Genomic DNA, 14,855 nt, shown 5'->3' on the forward strand with positions numbered 1-14,855 from the left:
ATATGAGTTGGTTGGGTGGATGAGTTGGTTGGGTGGATGAGTTGGAAAGATGGATTGAGTTGGGTGGGAGGATGAGTTGGTAAGATGGATGAGTTGGTTCGATGGATGAGTTGGTTCGATGGAAGAGTTGGTTCGATGGATTGAGTTGGGTGGGTGTATGAGTTGGAAAGATGGATTGAGTTGGTTGGATGGATGAGTTGGTTGGGTGGATATGAGTTGGTTAGGTGGATGAGTTGGTGAGATGGATTGAGTTGGGTGGTTGAATGAGTTGGAAAGATGGATTGAGTTGGTTGGATGGATATGAGTTGGTTAGGTGGATGAGTTGGTTAGATGGATTGAGTTGGTAAAATGGATTGAGTTGGTTTGATGGATTGAGTTGGTTGGATGGATTGAGTTGGTTTGGTGAATGAGTTGGTAAGATGGATTGAGTTCGTTGGGTGGATGAGTTGGTTCGGTTGATATGAGTTGGTTAGGTTGATATGAGTTTTTTTTTTCTTCCGTATGTATGATCGAGGCTCATGTAAGAGCTAACATGAATGACAAAAAAAACAAACGGACACATAAGACGAAATAAAGGAAGTAGGAGACAAGATGGAGAGAGAGGGACAAGCACATAAGTACAACATTTGAGACCAGGGACATCGGGAGATTTGTGGGAAGGAGAGGGCTTGGGGGAGGAGGCACGGGAAGGGGGGTGGGGGGGTGGGAGAGGTAAAAAAAAAAACATGGACACTGCTAGGACTTCCAGGAAAGAGTCGATATTTCAGAAAAGTGGATCTGGGGTGAATTAGTGGGGGTAGAAAAGATCAGGGTTTTGGATGGGGGAAGATAAGAGATGGTGGTGAACAGCTGTTTTAAAGACCTGGAGGGAGGAATGGGATTGAAGAGAGTTAGGGAGTTTGTTCCAGAGGCGGGAGAAAAGAGGAGTGAAGGAGAGCAGAGAGTCTTGATTTTGGCAGTTTCACCATAAGAGGGTTGCTGGTAGATCTTGTGCGACCTTTAGGAATATTTGGGGGACATAGCCCAGAGAGAGCTGGGGGGGCAAGGCCAGAGAGGAGTCGGTAGAAGACGGAAAGACCACCAACCTGCCTGCGATGTGAGTGAAAGGCCCTCGGAGTTAGCTTCATCGCAGGAAATTCCAATGATTCTGAAAGCTTTGGTTTCGACAGCGTGAAGCCGAGCGAGTTGTGAGGCAGGAGCACCAGCCCAGAGGGGAGAGCAGTATTCCATTGAGCTGCGGATGAAAGCCTTGTATGTGGTGAGGAGCTCAGGTGTGCCGAGGAAGGACTTCGCACGATGGAGGATGCCCAGTCGGCGACTGGCTTTGGAGGCCAGCTTGGAAATGTGGTTTTCCCAAGAAAGATCATGGCAGATAGCGAGACCCAAAAGATTGAGTGACAGAACTTCTTGGAGAGGATTGTTCAGAAAGTAGATGGGAGGGTTGTTCAGTCGGTCTTTTCGGAGAGACATCGTAAGAGTGTGAGATTTGTCAGGATTGAAAGACATGTTCCACTTGTTTGCCCAGTCTGTGATTTTGTCCAGGTCTGCAGAGAGTGAGGAGGCTGCAGACTGCCGATCTGAGGGATGAGGAATGGAGCGGCAGAGAGTGGAGTCATCAGCAAAGAGATGGAGAGGATTTTCCAGAGGGTCAGAGAGATCATTGATGAAGACCAGAAATAGCACAGGGCCCAGAACACTACCTTGGGGGAATATGAGTTGGTTAGGTGGATGAGTGGGTTAGTGACATGAACAAGCTGTTAGATTTTGGTTCAGGTACGAATCCAGATCTGACCTGTCAGTGCAATACAAAAGGTAAATTGTTCAGCCTGGCAGATGTATGCTCTCCACCGAGTGCCATTCTACTTTCCCCTTGTAGTGTGTTTGTTTTAATCTTTGGCCTAATTTATGTCTGAATACATTATCATCCAACGCCCAGACGGGAAGACACGTAAAAGTGTGAGCACCAAGATGTGGTAGCACCGGGATCAGCCAGTGAAAGTCTTTCCTCCCTAGCCTTTCACGAACTGGTTGGCCAGGTCTGATGTTCCACCGAAGCTTATTTTGGCAGGAATTAATATATAATTTGTTCAGGGTGCTGGCGATAACTCGTCTCCTCTTAAATTTAACATCCTTCCGAAAGACTGCGAACGTGGTGATGCCACCGTGCCACACCCTGCCTGCGAAACACCAATCTGACAGTTTATAGGCCCGGGAATGGAACCCTGACTAGACAGCTCTCACCCAAGTGAGCTATAGCTACCTCTGAACCATCTTGTTGGACTTCAGAAGGACTACTTACACATTTCTATTTCCCTTTACATCTTCAGCTCTTTTGCCATTTTTCCCCATTCAAATTTCAAACCCCTTAGCTTTACTATTTTTGAAGTCTGTAAATTGATTAGTGTTAATAACTTAAGGAATAACAAGGAAATTACTAAGTCTGTTGTTGGTTAAGGTGGCTGGTTTAAGATCTTAGTGTCTTGGGTTCAAGCCCTGTCATTCCATTGAAATAACACCAGGTCCAGGTAGGTGGGTTGACTCAGACTGTCATAGCCTATTATCCGAGGTTGGCAAAATGGGTACCAGCTTATTGGTAACATGGGCACTGCATCAGCCGCACAGCCGCACCCCCAGAAAATGATGCAGCCAAGCATCCGTAGGCTGCATACGAACCACCACCACTTTGTTGCTGAAAGCATAGACCTTCCGGTTCCAGGTTCCTCCACAACCAGCCATCGCTCTCTTTCTGCTCTGAGAAACCACCTTCAAAATCTGAGGATACATGTTCTGGAATTCTCTTGTTTAACCGTTTTTCCCCCTTCTCAGCTCCTCTAGGCTCTTCTGACCATGTGTTGGTAAAAGTGGACATTTCCTTGGCAGTTATTAGAGAACTCCCAAGGTGCAGTTGGAAAAGCTGATTGGTCTGGTTGCTCTGGCCGAAAATCCGCTCTCTCCACTGATATTCATCCATCATCACATCAGCTAATAACACTGACCGCTCCTGGAATTTATTCTAGAAATGACTAATTTTCTTTTCCTCAAGTTTATCCCCTCCTGCACTCAACATTTTTGTCTATCACCATGACTCTGGTACATTGATGCCTGTGGTAAAGCCTGTGCACGAGCAAAGACATATACTTGCATTCTCCTGGAAGGCAAGCTCTGCTGATGGCAACCTTCAACCTCTCTGCACATCTCAGGACCATTGTGTATTTGTCTTAGAAATAGTCTGTGTAACGATCTGTCTAGGCCCAACATCAGGTTCACTTGGGATGCTATCCTCCAATGCCTGGTGGGAGCTGGTCATATCATTTTCTGGCCCACATTCCTCTTCCATTCCTTCCCTCCAAAAGGTTGGAGTATTGCTCGAGAAAAATCAGAGTTATTGAACTTCACTCAAAAGGCCAAGGCCCCAAGTGTGTCCGTCCATTCCTGTACCCACCCTTTCCAGCTTTACGCAATGTTCACTACCTCGTGTGGATTTTCCCCCTGCTGTAGTGGGGAGGTTTTTCTTTACGCGCACAGCTGTAAGGACGAAGGACGGGAACAGTGGTATGTTTGAGGTGAAGGTGGGAGTGCATCAGGGGTCGGTACTAAGTCCACTACTATTTGTAGCTGTGATGGAGGTGCTGGCTCAGACCGTAAAGGAGGGTTTACTGTGGGAGTTGTTGTATGCAGATGATCTGGTGTTGATTGCGGAAAGTATGGATGGACTGAAGGAAAAGATGAACAAGTGGAAGGAAAGTATGGAGACAAAAGGTCTGAAGGTGAATATAGGAAAGACGAAGGTGATGGCAAGTGGTAAAGCATGTGGTGAGGTGGAAAGAACTGGGAAGTGGCCATGTGCTGTGTGCAGGAAGGGTGTCGGAGTGAACTCCATTCAATGTACAATGTGCGCTGAGTGGGTTCATCAAAAATGTAGTGGTCTGAGAGGGTCATTAACCAGTGTGGCAGCTACATTCAAATGTAAGGTGTGCACAGAGGGAGCTGCAGATGGAGGAAATGTTGAGTTGGATCTTGGAGACGGCGTGAAGCTGGAATGTGTGAAAACATTTTTCTACCTCGGAGACATGCTGAATGGAGAAGGTGGATCAGACTCGGCAACGGTTGCTAGAGTGAGATGTGCATGGAAGAAGTTTCGGGAACTGAGTGGCATGCTGATGAGGAGGGGAGTGTCGTTGAAGCTGAAGGGAAAGGTGTATGCTGCATGTGTGAGAAGTGTTATGATTTATGGGAGCGAGACATGGGTCATGAATGTAGAGCAGCAATGAAGGCTGGAAAGGGTGGAAATGCGAATGGTTTGGTGGATGTGCGGAGTGTCGCTGAGAGAGAGGAAGACAAATGATGAATTGCGAAAGATGATGGGAATAGAGCCTGTGATTGATGCTGTGAAGAGGAACAGGTTGAGATGGTTTAGTCATGTGTTGAGGAAGGATGAAAGTGACTGGTTGAGAAGAGTGATGGAAATAAATGTAGAAGGAAGTAGAGGACGGGGAAGACCGAGAAAGACTTGGCTAAAGACGGTGGAAGAAGACATGCGGGCAAGGGGGTTAACAAGGAGAGATGCAGAAAATAGGGCAAAATGGAGAAGATTGTCATGGGGACCGCAAGGCTAACCCCCGCTCTTGCAGGGAAAATGGCCTTAAAATCCATGTTGTTGTTGTTGTTGTACTCAAAAGGCCAAGGCCCCAAGTGTGTCCGTCCATTCCTGTACCCACCCTTTCCAGCTTTATGCAATGTTCACTACCTCGTGTGGATTTTCCCCCTGCTGTAGTGGGGAGGTTTTTCTTTACCCAGCTCGACACCTCTTCCACACCTGTAACTGATGGCATGTTTGCTATATTCCTCCGGAACGGTGTGCTTCAGTTTCATTTATGCCTTGAATTGGTGATTCCTTGCTCTTTGGGCCTTAATTGTCTCAAAATAAAAGAATAAACCTTTGGATTTCTAAATTCTGGATCAAATGAAAATAAAAGCCATATTTTGCAAAAATTGTTTTATTCTGATATTCAGAAATGACAAATTTAAGTTTATAAATAGTGTTACACTGATCAAACAAAGAATACCAAATAAATAGATAAGTTAACATATTAAATAATTCAATAAATAGAAAATGTAGAAGATTCAAGTTGAGGCAAGAGTACAATAATGCCAGGTCAGTTTCTCGGACAATCTCAGCAAGTGCACGGAATACGGTGCCGATCCAAGAGGATTTAGGCCATTACTTTGATCCTCAAGATTGATTGTCGATGCTCCACCAAGCTCCTGCAAAAAGGCAATAATTGTGTGATGTCCCATAGAGCAACATGCAAATTTAAGGCTCGGTGTTCAGAGGACGGTTCCGTGCATGTGAACATGGATGCTGACTTAACATTTAAAACGGTTACGCTGGAACCTAAGTAAAATTCTGGCAATGTAAACTATATATGTGTCCATTTTCGTCAACAATGCCAGCCTCTCCTTGTCGCTAGTTGGGACACAAGTGTGTTTTCGATGGACTTTGACATCCGTCTGTTTTTGGGGATTGGATCAGAGAGGAAAGGCAACGATGGAAAGAAGAGAAAAAAAACATTGGTGAGTTATCATTGCAGTAGATTTAAGCTAGGCATTGTAGTAGGTTTTAGCTACGCATTGTCGTAGATTTAAGCTAGGCATTGTAGTAGGTTTAAGCGAGGCATTGCAGTAGATTTTAGCTACGCATTGTCGTAGTTTTAAGCTAGGCATTGTAGTAGGTTTAAGCGAGGCATTGTAGTAGATTTAAGCTAGGCATTGCAGTATATTTAAGTTAGGCATTGTAGTAGGTTTAAGCTCGGCATTGTAGTAGATTTAAGCAAGGCATTGTAGTCAATTTAAGTTAGGCATTGTAGTAGGTTTAAGCTAGGCATTGTAGTAGATTTAAGCTCGGCATTGTAGTAGATTTAAGCAAGGCATTGTAGTCAATTTAAGTTAGGCATTGTAGTAGGTTTAAGCTAGGCATTGTAGTAGATTTAAGCAAGGCATTGTAGTCAATTTAAGTTAGGCATTGTAGTAGGTTTAAGCTAGGCATTGTAGTAGATTTAAGCTAGGCATTGTAGTAGGTTTAAGTTAGGCATTGTAGTGGATTTAAGCAAGGCATTGTAGTCAATTTAAGTTAGGCATTGTAGTAGGTTTAAGCTAGGCATTGTCGTAGATTTAAGCTAGGCATTGTAGTAGGTTTAAGTTAGGCATTGTAGTGGATTTAAGTTCGGCATTGTAGTGGATTTAAGTTAGGCATTGTAGTATGTTTAAGGTAGGCATTGTAGTAGGTTTAAGATAGGCATTGTAGTAGGTTTAAGCTCGGCATTGTAGTAGGTTTAAGCAAGGCATTGTAGTCAATTTAAGTTAGGCATTGTAGTAGGTTTAAGCTAGGCATTGTAGTAGATTTAAGCTAGGCATTGTAGTAGGTTTAAGGTAGGCATTGTAGTAGGTTTAAGCTAGGCATTGTAGTAGGTTTAAGCTCGGCATTGTAGTAGATTTAAGCAAGGCATTGTAGTCAATTTAAGTTAGGCATTGTAGTAGGTTTAAGCTAGGCATTGTAGTAGATTTAAGCTAGGCATTGTAGTAGGTTTAAGTTAGGCATTGTAGTGGATTTAAGTTCGGCATTGTCGTGGATTTAAGTTAGGCATTGTAGTATGTTTAATGTAGGCATTGTAGTAGGTTTAAGATAGGCATTGTAGTAGGTTTAAGCTAGGCAGTGTAGTAGATTTAAGTTAGGCATTGTAGTAGGTTTAAGCTAGGCAGTGTAGTAGATTTAAGCTAGACATTGTAGTAGATTTAACTTAGGCATTGTAGTAGGTTTAAGCTCGGCAGTGTAGTATATTTAAGCTAGGCATTGTAGTTGATTGTAGAAGGCATTGTAGAAGGTTCAAGTTAGGCATTGCAGTATATTTAAGCTCGGCATTGTAGTAGGTTTAAGTTCGGCATTGCAGTAGGTTTAAGCTAGGCATTGCAGTAGGTTTAAGCTAGGCATTGCAGTAGGTTTTAGCTAGGCATTGTAGTAGGTTTAAGCTCGGCATTGTAGTAGATTTAAGCTAGGCATTGTAGTAGGTTTAAGCTCGGCATTACAGTAGGTTTAAGCTAGGCATTGTAGTAGATTTAAGTTAGGCATTGTAGTAGGTTTAAGTTAGGCATTGTAGTAGGTTTAAGCTAGGCATTGCAGTAGATTTAAGTTAGGCATTGTAGTAGATTTAAATTAGGCATTGTAGTAGGTTTAAGCTAGGTATTGTAGTAGATTTAAGTTCGGCATTGTAGTAGGTTTAAGCTAGGCATTGTAGTAGATTTAAGTTAGGCATTGTAGTAGGTTTAAGCTAGGCATTGTAGTAGATTTAAGTTGGGCATTGTAGTAGATTTAAGCTAGGCATTGTAGTAGATTTAAGTTAGGCATTGTAGTAGATTTAAGTTAGGCATTGTAGTAGATTTCAGTTGATCATTGTAGTGATCTCAAATCGGTCATGGTCGGCTTAATTCTGTTAAAAGTGAGTATAAGGTCGGGTGTCACAGTCCGCTTAGGTCGGGTATCACGGTCCACTTAGGTCAGGTGACGCGGTCGGCTTAGGTCTGGCATCGCTGCCCGCTTAGATTTGGTGTTGCCGTCTACTTAGTTCAGGCGTCACAGTCCGCTAAGGTTGGGTGTCGGGGTCCGCTTAGGTTGGGCATAGTGGTCGGATTAGGTCGGGCGTCACTGTCCGCTTCGGTCGGGCAAAGTGGTCGGATTCGGTCAGGCGTCACTGTCCACTTAGGTCAGGCATAGTGGTCGGATTAGGTCGGGCGTCACTGTCCGCTTCGGTCGGGCATAGTGGTCGGATTAGGTTGGGCGTCATTGTCCGCTTAGGTGGGGCATAGTGGTCGGATTAGGTAGGGCGTCACTGTCTGCATAGGTCGGGCATAGTGGTCGGATTAGGTCGGGCGTCACTGTCCGCTTAGGTCGGGCATAGTGGTCGGATTAGGTCGTGTGTCACTGCCAGCTTAGGTCGGGCATAGTGGTCGGATTAGGTCGGGCGTCACTGTCCGCTTAGGTCAGGCATAGTGGTCGGATTTGGTCGGGCATCACTGTCCGCATAGGTCGGGCATAGTGGTCAGATTAGGTCGGGCATAGTGGTCAGATTAGGTCAGGCATAGTGGTCAGATTAGGTCGGGCGTCACTGTCCGTTTAGGCCAGGCATAGTGGTCGGATTTGGTCAGGCGTCACTGTCCGCATAGGTCTGGCATTGTGGTCAGATTAGGTCGGGCATCACTGTCCGCATAGGTCGGGCATAGTGGTCAGATTAGGTCGGGCGTCACTGTCCGCATAGGTCGGGCATAGTGGTCGGATTAGGTCTGGCGTCACTGTCCGCTTAGGTTGGGCATAGTGGTCAGATTAGGTCAGGCGTCACTGTCCGCTTAGGTCAGGCATAGTATTCGGATTAGGTCGGGCATCACTGTCCACTTAGGCCAGGCATAGTGGTCGGATTTGGTCGGGCGTCACGGTTTTATTTGGTTGGGTGTCGAGGTTGGCTTAAGGCAGGCGTTCCTATCTGCTTAGGTCGAGCGTCGTGGGCCGCTAAGGTCAGGAGCTCAGTTTGCTTAGTTCAGGCAATGCCGTCTGCTAAGGTCGAGGGTCGTGGTCCGCTAATTTTGGGGGTCGCTGTCAGCTTAAGTTGGGGGTCGTAGTCAGCTTAAGTTTGGTGATTGTTACAACTTTAATTCGGTATGTTGTAGGTTTTAGTTGAGAAGTGTTGTGAGTTGAAGCAGTTTGTTAAAGATTTGACAGAATTTACCATAAATCTTTAGGGGAAATAAATTTTAGAAAAACATTTTTTAACGAGTCAAACACATGCCAAATTATATACACTGTAGTATGATTTTAGAATTTATATCTTTTTGGGAGGATTTTAGAAAAACACCAGGACCAGTTTTATTCATTATCATGCAGAATACCAGTGTTATCCGCAGCTCTAGACAACAGAAAGCGCAGTACCTGGAGTTGGAGGTACTTAATCAGTTCTTCTAGGTGCTGAGACACTGAATTGTAAAAAGGATGTTTTTGGAAGTGCTGGCTGGAGTTGTGAAAACTCAGGTTGTATTTCACCAAGCCACTCAATATTTTCTTCATAAAGTTGGATGGTTTCTAAAAAAGCAAAAACGATGGCAATCAACATCATTCCTGTAGTGGAGTGAAAAAAGAAATGAACGTGATTGGGACGAGTGTAATCACAATTATGACAAAGACTACTTGAGATCGTTGTCGTTTTTACATGAATTACAAGGACATTCATAGACAGTGGATAATTCAGCACAGTACATGACATTCGAATCGTGTTTAGAGCATCACGAACTATAAATTCAATGTGAATTGCAAACAGGATAACCCACCAGAATTTACATGTCTAACGTTCACCCTACCATTCACTGTGAGAAACGGTCTTCAACTGACTACTGACTAACTACTCATAGTGTGCCTTTAGCCAATGAGAGGGCCAGGTATTGAATGAATTTCGCAAAATGAGTATCTAATGGTATGACACGCTTGTTGGGTATCATCAATGATATTTTGGATCTTACGTGTTAAGAGATCTTGTAGGTGAGATCATGGTGGTGCTGCAAGTCATTCTGCAAAAACTGCATACTCGAACCTGAGACCTCCAGTATACAATTTTTGGAATTGCACTAAAATGTAAGCACCTCAGTTCACTACAAAAAATGTCCATACTGAAGTGTGAGATATTCTGATTTCTGTCATTTCATTACAAGGACATCATCAGCATTACAAGGACATCATCAAGATGGTCTTCCGTCCATCCATCTGTCGATCCGTCACTCTATCTACTCCTAAATGGTTGTGCAGAAATTAACCAAACTTGATAGTTATGATCACCACATGGCACAAAGGTGTAAGACCAGTATCATTTTTGGCCCCGCCCCATGGGGTGGGGTCAAAAAAACATAAAATACAATTACGGCACATTTTAAAACATTATTATATATTTAATTAATCTTTGTAAATGCAATCAACAATGGAGTCGCATGAAATATGTAATGTTGTTTTATGGATTTGAACCCCGGTTCATGGGTGGGAATTTTGGGTTGTAGGAGGTCAAAACGGGAATGTATTTCAACTCAATATTTGATATTGGGTCATTCCTGGTGGACTTTTTTGCCATCTTTCAACATTACTTTAGGTGGGGATTTGCTATGGCTCACCATAGACTTCGTCTGCTTGTACTTTATTACCTCCGCCACTGAAGGTGGATGGAGGTTATGTTTTCACCCCTGTCTGTCTGTCCGTTTGTTTGTGAAGAAGATATCTCAAAAAGTTGAGGACAGATTCGGACAAACTTTGGCAGAGAGGTAGTGTAATGATTAGATTTTGGTGAAGATCCGGATTCGGATTTAGCTGGTATAATTATTAAAGTGATTCTTCATCATCGGGAGATAGGGCCAAAAACGATACATAGCGAGACATCTCAAAAGGTTATAGATGGATTTGGCCGAAATTTGGCAGAGAGGTAGGGTAGGTGACAACGACGAAATTATTAGATTTTGGTGAAAATCCGGATCCGGATCCAGCTACTAGAATTTTTAAGTGATTCTTCACCATTGGGTGATCGGGCCAAAACCGACATATGGCAGGATATCTCAAAAAGTTATGGACGGTTTTTGACGAAACTTGGTGGAGAGGTTGTGTGTGTGACAAGGACTAATCATTTCGATTTTGGTGATGATCTGAATATGGATTCGGATACGAGAACTATTTAATTTTAAAGTAATTCTTCACCATGGGGAGATCGGGCGAAAAGCAATATATAACATGATATTAAAAAAAGTTATGGATGAGTTATGACTAAACTTGGAGGATGAGTTGGTTAGGTGACAAGAACAAGCCGATTAGATTTTGGTGCAGGCCAAAATCCAGATCCGGCCTATCAGTGGGATACAAAACGTAAACTGTTCATCAGGCGGAGGTATGTGCTCCACTGAGTGCCGTTCTAATACATCTGTTATTAGTCCCCAACCAGTTTCACTGGAGGGGGATACAGGTTTGCTCTCCGTCTGTCTGTCCATCTGTCCGGCCATCCATCTGTTCGTCCGTCCCACCTGTGGTTTTCCAGACTTTCCACCCATACCCTTTAACATATTCAACTGTAACTTGGTGCATGGCTTTATTATGTTAAGTTATAGAAGGAGTTTGAGTTTCAGGGCATTTCGTCCATATTTCAGAGTTATGCTCTTTTTGCATTTAGAAAATATCACACCCATATGGGACATGTTTTGCTAATCTTGTTGTTTTTTTTTGCAAAATTGCAAATCAAAACCCTCTTGTTATTTATTAGTACTAGGGCATTGCCCGTACTATATCTATATCTAAAATTATATCCCCCCCCTCTATTTACATGAAATGGTTTGGTCCAAAGCGAACGGCTTCCGGAGTTTGGTAAAGAAATCGCCATCGCGTGCACAAACGCGCAGGAAAGCGAATGAATCGCAAATTCGTTTTTATTAGTTTTAAAACATAGTTTAACGCCAACATAGTTTGCAAACGTGAAATAAATGAATACGCTCTCAAATGTGCCATCCGAGGCAGAGTGTGTCCGCCACGTTCGGCACACGCGATAGTTCGCTGCTCTCTGATTGGTTGAATCGTTTTTTGGACATAGCTCGGTAAGTAATTGTCCGATTAATATGAAACCTTGAAAAGGCACATCCTCGGGTCCCCAGCAATATACCTGGCAAGTTAAAAGTATATCGGACCCGTGGTTGTCGAGAAACAGCGGTCACAGACAAACAAACGTACAAACGTACAAACAAACAGAGATTACTGGAATTATAGATAGATGTTACAAATTGGTTCACCAATCAAGTCTGGGTTATTTAGACTTTATTAAAATAATAAAAAGATTGTTGTTTACAGCATTAACAAAAATGAAGTAGGGACTGCAACAAGACAATGATGCTCAAATGGCCTCATTTCCTTGTTTATGGTCTTACAGGGGTGCCCCTTTGTGTAATGCCGCGGAGTGTGTGGACCCTTTGTATATTTATTTCCATTCTGCATTCGGAATATAAACATTGAAGTGCAATTCCTTCGATTCCCATATTCAGGGAATCACCTTCGAATACACTGAGGCACAAGCCAAGCTCTGCCCCTCTCCCCACTGAGGGGAGATTCTGACAGACCATGCTCTATCGCCAAATGCATTGTTATTGCATGTTTTTACATCAATTTGTTTTAAGAATTGAAAGTTTTTATTGACAACCTTCCCCATTTGAAAATAAATATATTTACCATGGACTTCCATTCGTGAAGAGGCATGCTGGTCTTTGGAAGGCACTTCAACGATGTAGGTACACTTGTATCAAAACCAAACCTTTCTTGCCTCTGTACACAGAACCACAAACAAGTAGGGACAAAAACAAGTTGTTAACAAACACCAAAGCTAATTTTATACCAGCAGCATAACAATTGTGGAACAACCTAGTTGGTACAGTATAATGTGAGTACTTCCCTCATATTGTGGAGAATGGCGTGTTTCCACTCAGTATGCAATGCAACTTAAAGATTACTCCACACTATCCCAATGTCCTAGGAAAGAGAGAGCTAAGAGGAGCAATTGCATGGAGCTGAGCAGTGAGCCTGAATTGTGGGAGTCTCATCACATTTGGGTTACTGACAGACCATATGTGTTCTGCATAACCTGGGGAGAGGCAGATCAAAAAAAAGGTAGAGTGCAAGAACAGAAAAGAGGCGATTAATACTCCTCGGAGGTCTCTGTACTTTATTGGAAGAAGAAGCAGTAGTAGTCATAGTAGTAGTAGTTGTAGTCATAGGCATAGTTTGACTTCTCTATTTGGGGGGGCAAGGGCTTAATATTAATAATGGGTAGCTATGTCTGACTTCCAAAATTACCGTTTGTTAGTGTGGTTACAGTGTACATGAAATCACAAATACAGTTTACGTTAATTTATTGTTACTCACGTTTAAATACGGGATGTTTTTATCTTAATTGTAAACTTCTGAAAAAAAATTAAGGATGATGTATGGAAGAACTCCTCTCTGCACATGTGCAATCAGGATGAATTCAAAGCCAAAGTACGGTAAAGGGACAGACCACCTGTCTTCTGCCCCCCTAAACTCCGCCGGTGGTTGTAGTAGTCGTAGAAGAGAGGCCACTGACCTGTTTGTGATACAAGAGTAACAGACCCAGAAACTCAACTTCATCACAGGAGATGCCAATTATTTTGAAGGACTTGGTCTCCTCGATATCAAGATGTGCAAGGTGTGAGGCAGGGGTGCTAGTCCAAAAGCATGACTTAAATGCTGTCTGGCCTCCACTCTTACCTTCCTCCACTCCTAACTTCCTCCACATACATTAATGTATGTGGGGATGAGTACTCCATCGAGCTGCAGATTAGGGCCTTGTAAGTTGATGAAAGTTCAGATTTGCCAAGGAAAGGTTTTGCATGACAAAGATGCCCATTTGGCAGCTGGCGTTGGAGGCCAACCTGGATATATCATGGTTTGTCCAGGACAGATGATGGCTGATGGTGAGGCCCAAACGTTTGAGTGACTGAACTTCTCCAAAAGGTAAGTTAAATAAGTACGGTACATGGGAGGGCTCGCCAGACAGTTCTTTTGGGAGACAGAGTGAGAGTGTGACATTTGTCATGGATGAGAAACATACACGGTGTCCACAAAGTACCTTTTCCAAGTCAAACCATAATAAATAAATAAAGAATGAAATGAGATACAAGATGCGGTTTGCTGCTGCACATGAAAGAGCATTCTCAAAGTTTTATTGTAAGGATTTGTCAAGATCACCATACGAATCTGATAGGACTTATAGGGACTGCGTTTGAACAACTCACGAACATGTTCAACATCCTCATCACTTGTGCGCGGCCAGACTGCCCCCTTCTTATGCAGGACGCTACCAGTCTCCATAAACTTTTTATGCCACTCGAATCATTTTTCTCGATGGTGGGTGCCTTCCATACATCATCCTAAAGCTTTGTTGAACCTATGTAGTTGATTTGGTCTCTATAAACCAGTCAAGACATTGTGGCTTTAGTGGGGGTGCCATTTGCAGTAAACATGACATCACATGTCACAGGAGACACCTGGAAACGAAAAGAAAAAGTCAAAAACATTTGATAAATGTCTTTTCATATGGAGCAACCCGCATTGTTGTATCCCATTTAATTATTTTTACCCCGTGCACACAAAGCGAAAAGCGGGATTAAGCAATTGGTTCATGTCCGTCCATCTGTCTGTCTTATGAGTTTACGATTGTCAGTTTATGATCAGGGAAATTCTTATTTTGTTAAATTGAATGTTACAATTTGAGCACAAATCTGAAGACAGGTGGTCTGTCCCTTTACCGTACTTTGGCTTTGAATTCATCCTGATCGCACATGTGCAGAGAGGAGTTATTTTGTGGAGACAACAAAACATATTGTTGTTGTTGTTGGGCCAACAAAATATTTATTTCATGTCTGCCTGCCTGACAGCAATCAAACAAAAATCATTACAAAGAGAAAACTTAATGTTTTAAGGACTTTATAAAGGATACAAACAACAGGCAGAAATAACTAATGGAATGTGTTTGATGGGATGATGGGTGGGCACACTATGGTATCCCAAACAATGGGTGTGGGGAAGAATGAGGGGCTGGAGAGGATGCATGGGGATGCACGGAGTAGATAAGATGGATACAGAAGGAAACTCTCAGGAGGGAAAAATGTAAATTTGTAAGGAAGAGGGATTGGGTTGGGGGGTTAACGGGGGTAGAAAAGTGATGAATATAAATAAGACTGCTTCAGTATAAGACGATCGATCTTTAAAACCGAAAAAATAAGACGAT

At 43.1% G+C, this 14,855-nt stretch overlaps 1 protein-coding gene across 1 annotated transcript in view; it reads right to left on the minus strand.

Annotated features, from left to right (window-relative positions):
* LOC144891816 (uncharacterized) overlaps window positions 1–14,855 on the minus strand; it is a 1,036,251-nt gene that overhangs the window by 973,354 nt on the left and 48,042 nt on the right. The gene's annotated exons all lie outside the window — the stretch shown is intronic.

This window comes from Myxine glutinosa, chromosome 4, assembly GCF_964187855.1.
Source record: "Myxine glutinosa chromosome 4, kmMyxGlut1.1, whole genome shotgun sequence".
Classification (NCBI taxonomy): Eukaryota; Metazoa; Chordata; class Myxini; order Myxiniformes; family Myxinidae; genus Myxine; species Myxine glutinosa.